This window comes from Nerophis lumbriciformis, linkage group LG32 (assembly GCF_033978685.3).
Source record: "Nerophis lumbriciformis linkage group LG32, RoL_Nlum_v2.1, whole genome shotgun sequence".
Classification (NCBI taxonomy): Eukaryota; Metazoa; Chordata; class Actinopteri; order Syngnathiformes; family Syngnathidae; genus Nerophis; species Nerophis lumbriciformis.
The window spans coordinates 25,658,033-25,677,402 of record NC_084579.2 but is presented as its reverse complement, the minus strand read 5'-3'; the positions used below and the strand labels follow the sequence as shown (position 1 = coordinate 25,677,402).

The 19,370-nt window shown below is 39.9% G+C and overlaps 1 protein-coding gene and 1 long non-coding RNA gene across 3 annotated transcripts in view; one reads left to right on the top strand and one right to left on the bottom strand.

Annotated features, from left to right (window-relative positions):
• mmp17a (matrix metallopeptidase 17a) overlaps positions 1-19,370 on the top strand; it is a 329,785-nt gene that overhangs the window by 14,836 nt on the left and 295,579 nt on the right. The window lies entirely within an intron of this gene.
• The window catches only part of LOC133574782 (uncharacterized), a 19,689-nt gene continuing 680 nt past the window's right edge, over positions 362-19,370 (bottom strand). The window contains exons 2-3 of the long non-coding RNA XR_009811423.1: positions 13,430-13,475; positions 362-988 (exon numbers count right to left, since the gene is read on the bottom strand). This is a non-coding gene — a long non-coding RNA (uncharacterized lncRNA). The remainder of the gene's footprint in view (positions 989-13,429; positions 13,476-19,370) is intronic.

Genomic DNA, 19,370 nt, shown 5'->3' with positions numbered 1-19,370 from the left:
AAAAAAAAAGTATGTTCTTTTTCAAACTGTGTTTGTAAAGTTAAAGTACCACTGATAGTCACACACACTAGGTGTGGTGAAATTACCGTCTGCATTTGACCCATCCCCCTTGTTTCACCCCCTGGGAGGTGAGGGGAGCAGTGAGCAGCAGCCTTGGCTGCGCTCATTTTGGTGATTAAACTCCCAATTCCAACCCTTGATGCCGAGTGCCAAGTAGGGAGGTAATGGGTCCCATTTTTTTTAATAGTCTTTGGTATGACTCTGCTGGGGTTTGAACTCACAACCTACTGATCTCAGGGCGGACACTCTAACCACAAGGCTACTGAGTTTTTTGTAACATTATCGTTTAGCCGAATGCGCGTGTCCGTCTCCAAGCTTGCATTTCCATCTTGTGACTCGTGTCGGACAAAGCAGAGGGTGGCCCAAAACCCTTCAGCCTTGCATACATATTGTATGTTAGCTTAATGCTAACATACAAAGGACAAGCCCATTGACAGGCTAAAGAAAATTAGCATTGGGGTCGTTTTGAACTTGTACAAACGTTTAACAAATTAGATTTTAACAGAACAAAACACTGTTTCTAAGCCGGAGATGACTAATTTGATGAACAGGACAGTTCATTTTAACATACACATAGCAATTACATGGCGTTTAATTACAAGAACTGTATACTTCATACTAAGAACATTAATAAAAAGTAAATAACGTAAAACAAAAATAATAACGTAAATAATGTAAAAAAAAATATTAGCAAGACAAGACCGAGCAGTGGTTCTTAATGTGTATGCTGAAAAGTCTTTAAAACCATGATCATGTAAATGTTGCAGTGTGTTCAGAAAAATTGCATCACTAGTGCAGATAAAATACATTAAAGACTTTTATGTAACGTGCCCTATTTTATAAACATGGAAGAGTTTTCAAAGTGTAAGGCGGCGGACCTCCGCTGGGAGTTGCCAGAAGACTTGAGAGGAAACGAGGGACAGCAGCTCTGGAAACATAAAGAAAAACACATTTTCAAATATGTTAAGATAAGATAAGTTATGCCAATGGGAAAACGTGCCCCACTTTAAATACCTCTCTTTTAAAGCATAGTTAAATCCAAGATGCATTGAGAATCTTTAATTGGATGTCTTTTAAAATCTAGCATTCTTTCTTTAACAAAGAACAATTGTACCTACAGTTTTAATAAGTTTGGTTGAAGGTTGTAGAATACTATAGACTATTGTTAAAAAGGGGTCTTTGAGTACATTACAAGCTACATTTGCCTTAAAAAAGCTCCCTCAAACCTTGGATGACGAACAAAAAAATGCATATTTTGCCTCTGCTACTCTGTCATTTATGGTATTATTCCAAAGGGGTTGTAGCTTGGCCTCTCATTTTGGATTCGAGGAACCTCGACTTGGCATTCCATTTGGGTTATTTGGCAGTTGATTGTGTTTGTGGTGGGAAATTGGATGGAACTGAAAAATCCCGCTCAGTAATACCTCAAGTCTGTAATGCAGTCAAATTAATTATTTAAACCCAAAACTGATTTCAGAACCAATTAAAAGCTCTGATTAATACTCTCCAACTCATTTTTTTTTCAAGTAGCCTTAGTCCTCCATTACTCAGCCAGAAATGGTTCAACTTTCTGTATGGCGCTGGTGTGTAAGATGGAAGATGTTCTGTTTCATAATTTAGTTTTTGAACAGAAGGCAACAATAGGGATTTTTTTCCCCTTTCCAAGCCGCCGCTGTTTGTCCGAAATTTTGTGAATTTCACCAGTTTTATATGCAGTTTTTATACTCCCTTCTTTCATCTACCTCCTGCTCTCCACATAGGAGGCTCTCTCATACCAGCCCATCACGGTCCGTCTGATTACACCCAAAAGCCCTAGGATACGGGGAGAGGGCACAGTGAGGAAATTGGGTGCAGTGAAAGTCCAGCACACCTACAAATCAGGGATGGCTGTGCTGAAATAACGAAGGGTCATGTAAAGATGCCATATGTAAAATGAAGAGCAAGAAATAGGGCCAGCCAAGAGGCGACGGATAAGAAATAGAAAATGTTCCCTTCTTTGGTTTAAAAGATGTTGGGTGTTTTCTCCATTGGATGGTTCATACACAGAATTAAGATTCTTGGTTCAGTGCAAATCTGTTGCTATGTTCTCCTTCTGGATCATTAAGACACTTTTAGCTCTACTGTCCCACTTCCATCTAACGCTCTGACCTTGTGTCTGTTCTGTAGAAATGCACCAGGAGACACATATTAAGGGCCAGGAAATTATTTCAGGAGCAAGACAACTTGAGTGTTGGCGATTTCTCCATAGCGATCATCGGATAGTGTAAAGTCTTGTGTCCATCTTCTCAGACAAATGGAAATGAGGCTTTTCTAATAGTTTTCTTCTCCCTGCTAGTTTGGTAAGATTTCTTCAAGTGTGATGTCCTCCAGAGACTTGTCAGAACTTGTAGGCATCATTTAAAAGTTCATGATGTTATTAAATTCACTCAATAAGGGTAACTGGAGTGAGGATAGTTTAAGTACAGTAGTACATCCTCTACTTACAAACTCAATCCAGGACTGAACTCAAAACACTCATACCTCAAATCAGTGCTGCCCATCGAAATAAATTGAAATCCATAAAATGTGTGCTTAGCTATCCTAAAAGAGCACAATTTTAACATGTAAGATGTCTTTTAAAAATAAATATTGTTGAGAAAACAATACAATAGAACGTACGACAAACAACTAAATGGTAAATGGGTTATACTTGTATAGCGCTTTTCTACCTTTTTAAGGAACTCAAAGAGCTTTGACACTATTTCCACATCCACCCATTCACACACACATTCACACACTGATGGCGGGAGCTGCCATGCAAGGCGCTAACCAGGACCCATCAGGAGCAAGGGTGAAGTGTCTTGCTCAAGGACACAACGGACATGACTAGGATGGTAGAAGGTGGGGATTGAACCAGTAACCCTCAGATTGCTGGCACGGCCACTCTACCAACTTCGCCACGCCGTCCCCACTACAGTAGTTGTGAGAAATAACGTAATGTATTTTACAGCATTTACCTTGCAAAGCGGATGTAACTCAAGATATTTGAAGCCTTCTTTTGATATAATTTGAATGATTATAGCTTAGAATTTAGACGTGTTGGTGGGATTGAGGAGGTCTTCGAAGTATTCCCTCCACCGATCCACGACATCCACAGTCGAGGTCAGTAGAACACCATCCTCACCATACACGGTGTTGACAGTGCACTGCTTCCCCTTCCTGAGGCGGCGGATGGTGGTCCAGAATCGCTTCGAAGCCGTCCGAAAGTCGTTTTCCATGGCTTCCCCGAACTCCTCCCATGTCCGAGTTTTTGCCTCCGCGACCGCTGAAGCCGCACACTGCTTGGCCTGTCAAAACCTGTCTGCTGCCTCCGGAGTCCTATGAGCGAAAATAACTCGATAGGAGTCTTTCTTCAGCTTGACGGCATCCCTCACCGCCGGTGTCCACCAACGGGTTCTAGGATTACCGCCACGACAGGCACCAACTACCTTACGGCCACAGCTCCAATCAGCCGCCTCGACAATAGAGGTGCGGAACATGGTCCACTCGGACTCAATGTCCAGCACCTCCCTTGTGACATGTTCAAAATTCTTCCAGAGGTGGGAATTGAAATTCTCTCTGACAGGAGACTCTGCTAGGCGTTCCCAGCAGACCCTCACACTGCGTTTGGGCCTGCCAGGTCTGTCCGGCATCCTCCCCCACCATCGAAGCCAACACATCACCAGGTGGTGATCGGTAGAAAGCTCCGCCCCTCTCTTCATCCGAGTGTCCAAAACATGAGGCCACAAATCCGATGACATAACTACAAAGTCGATCATGGAACTACGGCCTAGGGTGTCCTGGTGCTAAGCGCACATATGGACACCCTTATGTTTGAACATGGTGTTCGTTATGGACAATCTCTGGCAAGCACAAAAGTCCAATAACAAAACACCACTTGGGTTCAGATCCGGGCGGCCATTCTTCCCAATCACGCCTCTCCAGGTTTCACTGTTGTTGCCAACATGAGCGTTGAAGTCCCCCAGGACAAGGGAATCACCCGGGGAAGTACTTACCAGTATCCAAAAACGGTTGGTACTCTGAACTGCTGTTTGGTGCTTAAGCACAAACAACAGTCAGGACCCGTCCCCACCCGAAGGTGGAGGGAATCTACCCTCTCGTCCACCGGGTTGAACTCCAACGTGCAGGCTTTGAGCCGGGGGGCAACAAGAATTGCTACCCCAGCCCGTCGCCTCTCACTGCGTGCAACGCCAGTGTGGAAGAGAGAGTCCGACTATAACCAGCCGGAACTTCTCCACCTCCCACACTAGCTTAGGCTCCTCTCCCCCCCAGCAAGGTGACATTCCACATCCCAAGAGCTAGCTTATGTTTATATATATGTATGTATATATATATATATATATATATATATATATATATATATATATATATATATATATATATATATATATATATGTATATGTGTGTGTGTGTGTGTGTGTGTGTGTGTGTGTGTGTGTGTGTGTTACGGACAGCAAAGCCCTGTCTGTCTGTTATTTCACTTTACCTTTTTCTGTGTTGATTCAGCTGTGTTGAAGCAGCAAAAAAGGACATTGTTAAATGAAGAGTTTCTGTCTCTGATAGTTGATATAATAATGTAACTGCATCATTAAGCCTACATGAACTCCATGGTGTTCAGGGATGAATAGTCTCTCCTATTGCTATTGTACTATTTTTTTCAGCTATAGTTACATTAGTCATTAGTAATGGAGCAGCCTAGTTTTGAATGGCAGGGTCCCTGCTATCACATGTTGATAAAAATATAACATTTACATAATAAAAATCAACTACAGGCTTCCCAAATGCTGTAATAAATTAAGCACGATGAGTTGACTTGAAACTGTTTAATATTGCACTTTTTGTATGTAGAAGAAAAGTTTTGTCATTTTATTTAATCTGAGCAACAACTTGAGGCAGTTTAATGTTGATTAACGTGGACCCCGATTTAAACAAGTTGAAAAACTTATTCAGGTGTTACCATTTAGTGGTCAATTGTACGGAATATGTACTGTACTGTGCAATCTACTAATGAAAGTCTCAATCAATCAATAAAAAAAAAACACTTTATATGTAGAAAGGTTTTGTTAAGAAACCATTCTAAGCCTTATCTTATTTAGTTTTTATTTTATACATGTTGACCACATTAACCCTGGCAATGGACCCTGTGTGTATACAGTATGTATGTTATGCCATTGTTTACAAATTTGGTCAATAAATAACCAAAAAATGTATATTTTGTTGTTTTCTTACTGTACCAAAAATGAACCGAATCGTGACCTCTAAACCGAGGTACGTACCGAACCAAATTTTTTGTGTACCGTTACATCCCTAGTGTATATGTAAAAATTTCACCTCTAATCCGAGTAGGCTTCATCGGTGTGTGTGTATATATATATATATATATATATATCAGTGTTTCCCACAGGACAGGCATCTATTTGTGGTGGTGTGGTCGGGGGGCGGGGGGTGGCGGGGGCAGTGGCGATGACCAAGAAGAACGCGGAGTTGGAATATAATTACAACACTTTATGTACATATTTATATACAGATTTGAACAATTCACTGAAATATATTTATTAATTGTGGTTCTTACAAAAAATATATCTTATAAAATATAAAAGCTAAAATGTCTCTTAAAGCTCTGCCCCTTTAATCAGTGCATACATCATCTGTGTGAAGGAGTGAACATCCAACATTAGAATTTATTACTAACGAGCAGAACCGCTCTATTTACAGTGATAAATAAATGATAAATGGGTTGTACTTGTATAGCGCTTTTCTACCTTCAAGGTACTCAAAGCGCTTTGACACTACTTCCACATTTACCCATTCACACACACATTCACACACTGATGGAGGGAGCTGCCATGCAAGGCGCTAACCAGCACCCATCAGGAGCAAGGGTGAAGTGTCTTGCTCAGGACACAACAGACATGACGAGGTTGGTACTAGGTGGGGATTGAACCAGGGACCCTCGGGTTGCGCACGGCCACTCTCCCACTGCGCCACGCCGTCCTGTCTAACCTTAAGCGGCAGCAGCTCAACACATGCAGGGTTCAACGTTAAGGTTTTTTTCTACTTGCCCGACTTCTCAAATCTACTTGCCCCAATATTTTTACTTGTCCTGCCTAGGTTTTTTTCTGGCTGTGTAGTGCTCATGGCTTATATCTTACTAAAATCCTTCCCGTTGACTATTTACAACACTACACAGTTTTTATTATTATTATTATTATTATTATTATTATTATTATTATTATTATTATTATTATTATTATCTATAATTACATTTAAATGGCATTGCATACATGTAAAATTAAATGCTATTTCACATTATTTGACCAGTAGCAGTTACACCCATCTGAACAGGTCAGCCACCTGTTTAAAGCCCGATCACAGTTGAAATCTTGAAATGAAGGGCCTTTAATGGCCAAAACATTAACCTGGACAATATTTTAACAGCTGGTTGGCTCAGATTTTATTCTTTTCATTGCATTCACATGCTGCAGTGGACAGTGGACATTTTAGCTTCAGTATTAATGCAGTAACTGAAGCACGTGTGTTTATTGACAACAGGGTTATAACCTAGACACGTTAGCTCGTCGGTATGGTAACAGGTGACTGTTACTGCGTGCGTCTGCCCCGGCCCCCGAGTCAAACAGCGGCGGTGTTAATGAAGCAGCGTCAGGCTGCACACCGTCAGTGAAACGCTCGGTGTAATCGCGGATTAACGTTAAATATATGACGAGCCGCGAGCGATGCAGCTATAACCTATCTCACCTGGTAGAGCACCCGCTGCGGCGACCCAGTTCGATTCGCTTTGCTCCGCGTCAATCCCCCCTCTCACCCTCTCTCCCCCCTCCCCCGTCTCTCTCCAGCTGTCCTTTCAAAATAAAAGCATTCAAATCCCGAAAATAAAAATTAAGAAAATCCAAGTCGGTGCTGCACACTGCACAGGTTCGGAACACTTTTGAACTTGTTTGCCAAGACGTCTTACCCTCGTATTTTGATCCGGTCGGTCCGTTCTTCTTTTACTTCGTCGTCGTCGTCTTCTTCTTCTTCTTCTGGCCCACCAGGTGAATTAAGTGCTATTGGCGGAGTTACAATGCATAGTAGGCTACCGCCACCTACTGCACCGGAATTGTAACTACAAGCAACATTCACAGACCGAGTCTCATTGCTTTTATGAGCGGTCGAGCGAGTCAAAAGCCGAAAAATCTATTTGTGGCGGATGTAATTCTTTCGTGGCGGGCCGCCACAAATAAATGAATGTGTGGGAAACAGTGTATATATATATATATATATATATATATATATATATATATATATATTACTAATCCTCACCTCCATTGCGGCAAATAAAGTAGGTTTCTTACAAGTATCATCACTGGAGTACAAGGAATAGCTAAACATGCTACATAGATACTGTAGGCGGATATGCTAACCGCTAAAATAAAGCTCTTGAATGTAAACAGAGGTAGGTGGATCGATACAAATATCGATAGTAACGATACCAAGTACAGTGGCGCCTCGTTTTATGTACACCGGCATTGCGCCAAATATGCCTCTATGTGCGAACCTTGGCATAAGAGCGCTTCGTTCACTCATTTATTTTGCATACCACTTGAAGTCATTGGGTTGGTTGTTATTTTTCCCTATGGTTGAATAAAGTAAATGTCTTTAATCTATGCTAGTAGTGTGTAGGTGCAGCCTCTGTGCCATTTTTGACCTGCAGCTCGTTTTTTCGGCTGTTACATTCTACATTATAACAGAAGTCTGAGCTGTCTGTGTTTTGCTCAGATAGCTTAGCATGTATTGACCTACACTGGATTTGAGCAACTTTATTGAAGAAAATGTATCAAAGTTGGCCCTGGCATCCTTAATTTTTTTTCCTCTGCATGGCCCTTGTTGGAAAATGTAGGAAACCCCTGCTTTACAAAACAAGTTTTCACGGGCCGTTTAGCTATGAAGTGTTGACAGGACAAAGTGGAAAATCTTGACATTCAAGTGAAAACTAAATCCACGGCAAAATTTCAGTTGCTTTAAGCAAAATATCTAGATTTTAAAAGTAATTTGCAAAGCCCCCACATCAGGGTTTGGTGAGGTAATCCAAATACTTTAGGTGACATCAATGTGTTGGGCTCTGGCTTGCACTTATTGCCTAAAGGCTTAAGGTCAGCTTAGGTAACCGTTTCAGACTCTGTTTGGCTTTAAGCCAGAGAGACGGTCTCCAGAGAAACGGCAAGCAGCAAGTCAGTCAGGGCTGCTCCCCTCCAGCAAGAATTTTATCCTAAAATAAAGGAAACTGACAGGATGAAAGGAGACATTAAATTCTGAGCTGTTCAAGGCCATTCACTGTTGATGTGTGATCATTAAGATCTTCCGTTAAAAGAGAGGCAATTCTCTGAAATAACTCTTTTAGACTGTTCCCAATGGAGAGGAAACAAAAAATACCTAATTAGCTAATAAGTAAGAACAGGCACATAAAAGTTTTTTTTTTCCTGTTGTGTTGTGTGTTTGTGCTGCAAAAAGATTCAACGAGAGATGTTCCCATTAGTTTTATGATGCCGATTCCGATACTGATAATTTATGAGTAAGATCGGCCGACACCAATATCAATATTTTTGATTTTTCCATTTATTTATGGTGAGTGCTATTGACAGTTTAACATTATCAACACAATAATTAAACTAGTTCTTTATTCACATTTGTTACATATACTTGTTTGAGCAAAATTAAGTCAATAGTACACAGTAACTAAACAAAAAATTACCCTATTTTACTAATTTAAAGGGGTCACATTAAGAATTGTTTCTACATTTAAAACACTTCTACTGGTCTACATGACATGTAGGTTCTTTGGTCAACATTTTGCAAAGATTCTGTTTTACAGACCATCTTCAAATCACTTTCTGACCATCTCTTCAGAAGTCGCTGTTTTGTGGGCGGTCTTATTTACGTGCCTCCACTTCGACTGCGTCTTTTCCCCGTCAGCCATGTTGTAATTTTGTTGAAATTATATGTGTCTAGTGACAGATATAATTTCGAACTATACACTACTTTGTATTAGAAATGGCAACAGCGGATGATGCGTGTGCATGTACAAGCCAGTCTGCCCCGCAACAAGAGGATAGAGAAAAAGAAGGAGCTTGTTGACTACAATAGCAGACTTGCGCAAAGCACTTTGGGTACATTTTTACCAAATATGGAGATATTCGCTGACGTCACCAATTGGAAAAAACATCGCAAATTGGGCAAATGCCAAACGGCTCATGTAGAGGAAGTATGAAGCTATGCAAAATAGTTTTATAAATATCTCTACCTTGACTCCGTGGTTTGAGTTCAAATTTTCGGGACTTATGCAGATCCCAAATACACAGAAACGCGTACCAATAGGTAAGACAAGTTTGTTTTGCATACTACGTCCCCTTTAAATCATTTGGTGTTTGCCCTCTAAGTCCTTCTGTGTCCAGGGAATTATTGCTTGTGCTTGTAAACATTATCAAAAACGACAACAACTTTTTTGAGAAAATACCGTAAAAACGTTTATCTCATTACTCTTGTAACAGTTATATACTGATACTACCTTTGATATCGACACCACCAATTTATAGATCGATCCGCCCTCCTTTTACGTGTTGTGTACTGACTGTGACAATACTGACACACCAACGGTTTTTGTATTATCCTCTCTCTACACTAATATTCATTTCCTGTTAATAACTGCTTTTGTTCTGCTCTAACACAGTTCCAGCTAGACTTCAAAAACTTTACTAAGCACTTATTTTTTGGTGTTGTTTCTTGTAGGGATGATGCTGGAAACAGGTTTTCCCGGTTGTTGATAAGAAAAGAACCGAGTCCTTGGACTCGAATCACTTTTTGAGAACCGGTACCCGTTATCGAGACCACTATAGTAAAGAAAAAGAGTTGGTTCTTTATTCGAATCCCTGGGAACGACTCCCGTCCCGACAAGAAATGCCCCGTGTGACATGACAAGAAATGACGTCACGTAGCTCAGTCATTTGTCACGGTGGGGTGCAGCGTTCTCCCGGGACGCAAAACTGATGGCTCCGGACGAAAGCGTGCAGGTAGGAGATGATTTATTTCTCATAAATCATACACATTACAACAGACAGGAACGAAACAAAAGGAAAGCGTGCCGTTCGCACGAGAAGCTAAAGCAAAAACTTACTTAGCACAGAAATACTAGAAGCTAAGATAACTTTAGCACACGAATCATGAGCTCGAAAACCAGAATGCCAACGTAACTGTTGCAAATGCAAACATTGAAGCCACGACGAGTGACCGGAAAAGGCGGGCTTAAATAGAGTCTCTGATGAGCAACAGGTGCGTGTGGTGAAAATCATAAGTAACCATGGTGACTAAAACAAACCCCGGAAGTGCACAAAACAACTAAGGAAGTCCAAAACTAACAGAACAGAACTAAACAAAACATGATCCGACCACATCATAATACATCACAGTTTCATATCATTTCACTTTACAGGAGTAGGAAGAAGTAAAGCTTATTTAATCCTACCCCTTTCCCACTTCATAGCGTTAACAAATATATACATCATTTACTGACCTTTTTTTAATAAAATATCTCTGAATTAGTACATACAACAGTTTTGTAATATGTAATTAATTAATTCAGTCATTATTAATATACTGAGATGAAGAATATCTTATTTTCAATAAGGTTGAAAGTATTTCTCATAATTCTTCTTTGTACTTTGTAAGCACTATTCATTTGAACAACCTCTTAAACTGGATCATATCAGTACAATGTTTAACTTCTTTACTTAATCCATTCCATCATTTAATTCCACATCATTTTAGTTGTTTGCAATTTTACCAAATCATCGAACTTTAATATTTTTGACTCAATAAATAAAGTGTTTGTATGTTCTCTATATCCAACATTATGTATCAGTCTTAATTGATCATTTTTGTAAGACTGTAAACGAATGTAGCGCACATTTGTAGTTATTTCCCCACATTTCTGCACAATAACTCAGATATGGTAATACTATAGTAGCGAGCAGTATAGAATGTGAAGTGATTTGTTAAACCAAATATTGTGTTTTTTTCCATATACAACAATCTATCTGGACTCGATAAGAGAATCGATAAGGAATCGGTTCGATAAGAGGATTCGATAATAGGCTCGGACTCGATAATTTCTTATCAAGCATCATCCCTAGTTTCTTGCTAGCTTAGCGGTTCGCTTAGCTCTTACAATGCCTGCTCCTGGTTCGCTCTCTGTGTGTAACCTGTTAAGCTTTATCTTCCAGTAATAATGTATGTACTTGATAATGATACTTAAGAAACTAAAAAACACAGTTTATCTGCCATAATGGAGGTGATTATTGTTAATTTGGGGTAGTGGCTCCACACTGTGCATGGAGATACATAATCAGCTGCTGGCCGCTTGACCGCTGAGGGAACAAAAATAATTAGTGTCAGTAAGATGTAGGGGTGTAACGGTACGTGTATTTGTATTGAACCGTTTCGGTACGGGAGTTTCGGTTCGGTTCGGAGGTGTACCGAACAAGTTTCCACACAAACATATTAAGTAGCCTTCTAAGCTAAAGTCTTAACAAGCTGCTCCGCTTCGTTCTGCCTCTCTCTGTCAGTACTCTGCAGCACCCAGCATTGTCCCACCCACACAACCATCTGATTGGTTACACGCAGAGCGGTAACAGCCAATCAGCAGTGCGTATTCAGAGCAGTAACAGCCAATCAGCAGTGCGTATTCAGAGCGCATGAGGTCAGTGCTCTAGCGTAGTCATGAGCAGGTAGGTGTTTAGCAGGTCTATCCCCAAATTATAATAAACACCTCACAGTCAACTACTAGTAACATCACTATTAGCCCGTTGACGTTCTAGAAATATAAACAGCAGCTGAGCTCGCTCGCAGTCCTGGCTTGAGGTGAAGGCTAATTAGCTTTTAGCGTAACGTTAGCTCATTTTGCGGTGTGTGTGTGTGTGTGTGTGTGTTACGGACAGCAAAGCCCTGTCTGTCTGTTATTTCACTTTACCTTTTTCTGTGTTGATTGAGCTGTGTTGAAGCAGCAAAAAAGGACATTATGTTAAATGAACATAATGTCCCGGGACAACTATCAGAAACATCTACTATCTGTTTCTGATAGTTGATATAATAATGTAAGTGCATCATTAAGCCTACATGAACTCCATGGTGTTCAGGGATGAATAGTCTCTCCTATTGCTATTGTACTATTTTTTCAGCTTTAGTTACATTAATCATTAGTAATGAGCAGCCTAGTTTTGAATGGCAGGGTCCCTGCTATCACATGTTGATAAAAATATAACATTTACATAATAAAAAATAAAAATCAACTACTGTCTTCCCAAATGCTGTAATAAATTAAGCATGATGAGTTGACTTGAAACTGTTTAATGTTGCACTTTTTATATGTAGAAGAAAAGTTTTGTCATTTTATTTAATCTGAGCAACAACTTGAGGCAGTTTAATGTTGATTAACGTGGGCAGTATTATTATAGTGTTCCCAATGTTAAAAGGATAAAGCCATTGTTTACAAATTTGGTAAATAAATAACCAAAAAATTTATATTTTGTTTTTTTCTTACTGTACCAAAAATGAACCGAACCGTGACCTCTAAACCGAGGTACGTACCGAACCAACATTTTTGTGTACCGTTACACCCCTATTAAGATGGGTTCTGTGTTTGTGATCAGCATTAAAAGACATAAATCGACTGATCGATCACATACTTTTTAACAGAAATCGTCCGATACTGATGCATTCGCTGCGGTCTGTGAGTAAGTAAGTGAGTTAGTTAGTTACTTATGAGAGTATTTTGATTAAACTTTGAGGAAGTGTCAGAAATAGGATTATAGAAACAAGTGATTAGATTTTGTGGAGGGGCGGTATCATTTTTACTATTTTACCTTATGTTTATGTAACAAGTCTGAACTTCTCTGTGTGTGTATGTTGGCGGTTCAGCCTCCACCCACAGAGACAAAAGGATTGGATGACTGACAAGAGGCTTCACTCCGTTTATTTCATTCCGCTGTAGAACAAACGTGAGACCGATGCAAAGAGTGAACCCTCTTACAGCCTGTTGACAAGCTAAAAAGAAAACAAACACACCAACATGTCAATTTCATTTATCCTTTGATTAATTACCCCTGCCAGGAGGTTATGTATTCAGTGAGGGGTGTCTGCCTGATAGTAAGCAACATACTTCAAAAAGTTATGGGTGGGCTTTAATGAAACTTTTAGGAAATGACAGAAATGAGATAAAAAGTGATTACTTTTTGGGGGTGATTCAGATAATTTTTACTTCGTTACCTTAGGTTCACATTACCTGGCTCAACTTCTCTGTACGTGTATGCCAGCAGCCCCGCCTCCATCTGCAGAGATAAGGGGAGTGGATGACTGACTAAAGGGTTCACTCCATTTATTTCAGCAGCATAGCTCAAAAGGTTATGGGAACATTTTGATTAAACTTTCAGGAAATGTCAGAAATGGGATAAGGAACAAGTGATTAGACTTTTGAGGTTAGCCGAATCATTGTCTGGATTTAACATTTTTGAAATACTTATTTCATTTATATTTATTTCTCGTTTTAATATTGAATAATACGTATATCATAAATGCTTCTGCCTCGGGGTGTAAAGAGTGATCAACATATCAATGTCTTGATTTATATTCCTAAATTTCTACTATATCGACCTCTACTCGACAAGTTGGCCTTCCGAAAGATAGGTATCGATCCAGATCTTTTTAAAAGGGAATCAATCAATTTTATTCATACTACAAAAAGGAAAACATTGGCTTTAAGAACGGCAGACCTTATATGAAGTTTAACACTTTTAGAAATAAGTTTGACATTAAGCCTCTTTCTCCCATCTGTGATGTCATCAAAACAAAAATGGCGCAAAACTAGTGCTGGGCGATATGGAAAAACATTTATATCACGATATGGATCATTTTATATCACGATAACGATATATACCACGATATAGCTATGGTACACTTTCAGTTCTATGAAAAATTTAACAACATACAGTTAGGTCCATAAATATTTGGACATTGACACAATTTTCAGTATTCCAGCACTGTACAACACCACAATGGATTTGAAATGAAACAATCAAGATCTGCTTTAAGTGCAGACTTTGAGCTTTAATTTGAGGGTATTTACATCCAAATCAGGTGAACGGTGTAGGAATTACAACACATTTTATAAGTGCCTTCCACTTTTTAAGGGACCAAAAGTAATTGGACAAACTAATATAATCATAAATAAAATTGTCATTTTTTAATACTTTGTTGCAAATCCTTTGCAGTCAATGACAGCCTGAAGTGTGGAACACATAGACATCACCAGACGCAGGGTTTGGTCCCTGGTGATGCTTTGACGGGCCTCCGCTGCAGCTGTCTTCACTTCCTGCTTGTTCTTTGGGCATTTTCCCTTCAGTTTTGTCTTCAGCAAGTGAAATTCATGCTCAATTGGATTCAGGTCAGGTGATTGACTTGGCCATTGCAGAACATTCCACTTATTTGCCTTAAAAAACTATTTGGTTGCTTTCGCAGTGTGCTTGGGGTCGTTGACCATCTGCATTGTGAAGCGCCGTCCAATGACTTTTGAAGCATTTGGCTGAATATGAGCAGATAATATTGCCCCAAACACTTCAGAATTCATTCTGCTGCTTTTGTCAGCTGTCACATCATCAATAAATATAAGAGATCCAGTTCCACTGGCAGCCATGCATGCCATTACCACCACCATGCTTCACTGATGAGGTGGTATGCTTTGGATCTTGAGCAGTTCCTTCCCTCCTCCATACTCTTCTCTTTCCATCATTCTGGTACAAGTAGATCTTTGTCTCATCTGTCCATAAGATGTTGTTCCAGAACTGCACAGGCTCTTTTACATGTCTCTTGGCAAACTCTAATCTGGCCTTCCTGTTTTTGAGGCTCACCAATGGTTTACACCTTGTGATGAACCCTCTGTATTTCCTCTGGAGAAGTCGTCTCTTAATTGTTGACTTGGACACAGATACACCTACCTCCTGGAGACTTTTCTTCATCTGGCCAACTGTTGTGAAGGGCTTTTTCTTGACAAGGGAAAGGATTTTTCTGTCATCCACCACACTTGTTTTCCGTGGTCTTCCAGGTCTTTTGGTGTTGCTGGGCTCACCAGTGTGTTCTCTCTTTTTAAGAATGTACCAAACAGTTGATTTGGCCACATCTAATGTTTTTGCTATCTATCTGATGGCTTTGTTTTGATTTTTCAGCCTAATGATGGCTTGCTTCACTGATAGTGACAGCTCTTTGGACATCATATTAAGAGATGACCTCCCCAGATTCCAAACTAATATACCACACTTGAAATGCCATCTAGGCCTTTTATCTGCTCTTTGTAAATGAAATAAATGAAAAAAAAAACAAGGGAATAACACAAACGTGGCCATGGAACAGCTGAGTAGCCAATTGTCCAATTACTTTTGGTCCCTTAAAAAGTGGAAGGCACATATAAAATGTGTTGTAATTCCTACACCGTTCACCTGATTTGGATGTAAATACCCTCAAATTAAAGCTCAAAGTCTGCACTTAAAGCACATCTTGATTGTTTCATTTCAAATCCATTGTGGTGTTGTACAGAGCTGGAATACTGAAAATTGTGTCAATGTCCAAATATTTATGGACCTAACTGTACATGACCACTTACTTTTTTCTCACTTTATTTGCAAGTGAAATAAACATTTGGTATAGCAAACAACAATAGCAACAAAACACATGTTTCAAGTTTTTAAAACACTTTTTAAAAGTTTTACAAGTATTCAAGTTTCTCTGAAGTGCAGTCAGAACGCTAGATCATAACTACAAATAAACAAATACTTTTGGTATCAGATGTAAACTATTGCAATAAAAAATCTTAAAGGGGAACATTATCACAATTTCAGAATTGTTAAAACCATTAAAAATCAGTTCCCAGTGGCTTATTATATTTTTCGAAGTTTTTTTCAAAATTTTACCCATCACGCAATATCCCTAAAAAAAGCTTCAAAGTGCCTGATTTTAACCACCCGTCCATTTTCCTGTGACGTCACATAGTGAAGCCAACACAAACAAACATGGCGGATAGAACAGCAAGCTATAGCGACATTAGCTCAGATTCAGACTCGGATTTCAGCGGCTTAAGCGATTCAACAGATTACGAATGTATTGAAACTGATGGTTGTAGTGTGGAGGCAGGTAGCGAAAACGAAATTGAAGAAGAAACTGAAGCTATTGAGCCATATCGGTTTGAACCGTATGCAAGCGAAACCGACAAACGACACGACAACCAGCGACACGGGAGAAAGCGAGGACGAATTTGGCGATCGCCTTCTAACCAACGATTGGTATGTGTTTGTTTGGCATTAAAGGAAACTAACAACTATGAACTCGGTTTACAGCATATGAAATACATTTGGTCACAACATGCACTTTGAGAGTGCAGACAGCCCAATTTTCATCAATTAATATATTCTGCAGACATACCCTCATGTCAGCAGGCCAGGGAAGCTAGGGTCGATATTCTTCTCTTGATCATCTTCGGGACGGTGTGAGCCAATACATCCAGGGGGTTTAGCTCGCTCGTCTGCGGGAACAAACTGCCGCCATTGCTTGCCGTGCTACCGAGCTCCTTTGTCCCTGAATTGCTCACACACTCCGGCAGATTCAATTGGGGTCTGGCGGCAGATTTCTTTGACTTTATCGTTGGAAATGCATCTGCTTTGAGTGTCGCAGGATATCCACACATTCTTGCCATCTCTGTCGTAGCATAGCTTTTGTCGGTAAAGTGTGCGGAACAAACGTCCAATTTCTTGCCACTTTCGCATCTTTGGGCCACTGGTGCAACTTGAATCCGTCCCTGTTCGTGTTGTTACACCCTCCGACAACACACCGACGAGGCATGATGTCTCCAAGGTACGGAAAACAGTCGAAAAAACGGAAAATAACAGAGCTGTTTTGACCCGGTGTTTGAGAAAATGGCGGATTGCTTCCCGATGCGACGTCACGTTGTGACGTCATCGCTCCGAGAGCGAATATTAGAAAGGCGTTTAATTCGCCAAAATTCACCCATTTAGAGTTCGGAAATCGGTTAAAAAAATATATGGTCTTTTTTCTGCAACATCAAGGTATATATTGACGCTTACATAGGTCTGGTGATAATGTTCCCCTTTAAAGTGCACGTCTCTGGAATCATTAACGTTCACTGCCACACACAGCCACATGAACACTAACACTACACAAAGCCACCCTTACACTCTATTCAGAGGTATGTTAGAAAAACGACATAAGAAACATGGATAAACACAGCAATATTAACGTTAGCTGCCACACATTCATTGGGCTATCGCGGCTCCGGTGCGATCTTCTGGGAAATAAGTAGTTTGCAGGCAACGAGAGCACAGGTTCCAGTCCCGGTCAATGTAGTGGAAAGTGAGAGACATGTAGGGCTGGGTCACTCGGCTCGTCCAAAGGTCAGTTGTCAAGGCGTAAAAACGCGCATCGCAGATCTCTTTTTCCACTTTGGCCCGGGTCTCTTGGTACAAACGAGGCAGCTCGACTCGAGTGAAGTACTTCCGACTTGGCACAACATATCTGGGGTCTAACGTATTGATGAGGTCTTTACAATGATCTACAATGATCCCCTCATGTGTGTAACCAAGGTAACACGCAACGGCGGGAGACACTGGACACAAAGAAGGCACGTAAAGCAGCGACATTTCGCAAAATCGAAAGAAAAATGCGAGCCTACATGTCAACGCTTCCTTTTCTTTGTAAGAAAATGTAGTTTTCTCTCCCGTTTGACACCAAATACACTTACTGAATGTGCAATTATTGTTGATGTTACTATGAATAATCTGATGGCACAAGCCCTATGGATAAAATACAGCCTATAGCTTGAAACTATAAAAATAGAAATGGCATGACAGACATTTTTCCATCGTGCCCACAATATGCATCATCATATCGCCCAGCACTACGGAAAACTACGGTGGCTGAGAAAGGTGACAACAAACGCGAACGCCACAAGACAATATTTATTACAACACAACAACTTTCAGCTACAGCATGATTGCAAAAGCCACAACAAATACAAACAACACAATACAATAATTTAAAGCTGCAACACAACTTTAAACAACAAAAGACGCGACTAACAAAATGAAAGTGACAGCAGAGCAAGTGACAGCAGAGCAAGTTACGGCGGCGCACCGACTTCCGGAACACAACAACATGAAGTGTGACACAGCCAAGGAGAAGTCATTTCATTAAAAAAAATTAATGGAAGAGATGGATAAAAGAGGTTATGGAAATTAGAAAGCGAGGGGCCAACACCATCAACAGAGATTAGGAGACAGACATATCTTCTGCACACCTGGGGCGGAGAACAAATACTGTATAGCCAGGTCGGGGTATTTTAGTAAGCAGGTAAATCTACTGTTAAATTGTTGGTTACTATACTTTAATTGAAAATTGCTTGAATTTTGAAAACAAGGTTTCCTCTTGTTAATGCAACGTTAAGTGTTGGTTGCAATTGATTCAAATATTATGTGAAGGAATTGGCCATTAATTGTTGTTTTCCTGCCTGTTTGTATTCATAATTAGTTTTTACATAATTCCCTTACAAGAACTAACGGGAATATAGGAGACTTTACCTGCGATGTCCAGTATCCACTATTTATTTCACAGTCACACTGCTTGATTTTTTTGTTTTGCGAAAAAAATTCTGAATCGATTTCAACTCACTGAATCGTTTCGGATTGAATCGTTCTAAAGAAAATTAAAAAATAAATAAGATAGATCGGTCCTGAATCGTATCGGCAACCACACATATCAAATTGAATCAAATCGTTATTAAAACGAGTCGTTACACCCCTACCTCTGCCTGTAAGCTGCACTCACTGCAGATTTTTATGGAATTATCGTTATGATATTTTGTAAAATATTATGAAATACTTATGAGTCTATATCGTCAGCCCCTAATTCTTCTAAACATACTGTAATGTTGTCCGTTAAAGAGCGGGTAGCCATGTTGACACCAATAGTGTTGAGAACTTGGTTAACACAAATATTACTGTAATCAACCCAAATTGGTAGGTGGATGTGGTAAAAAGGCATTCTCAGCAAATGTGTTGTCCCAATAAATATATAAAACATGTCCTCATTCTGAGAGTATTCTGTAGTTCAAAATGAATTCCCAAAATCACACTTTCCAAATCTGCCTTTCTTTTCTTTCTATTTCT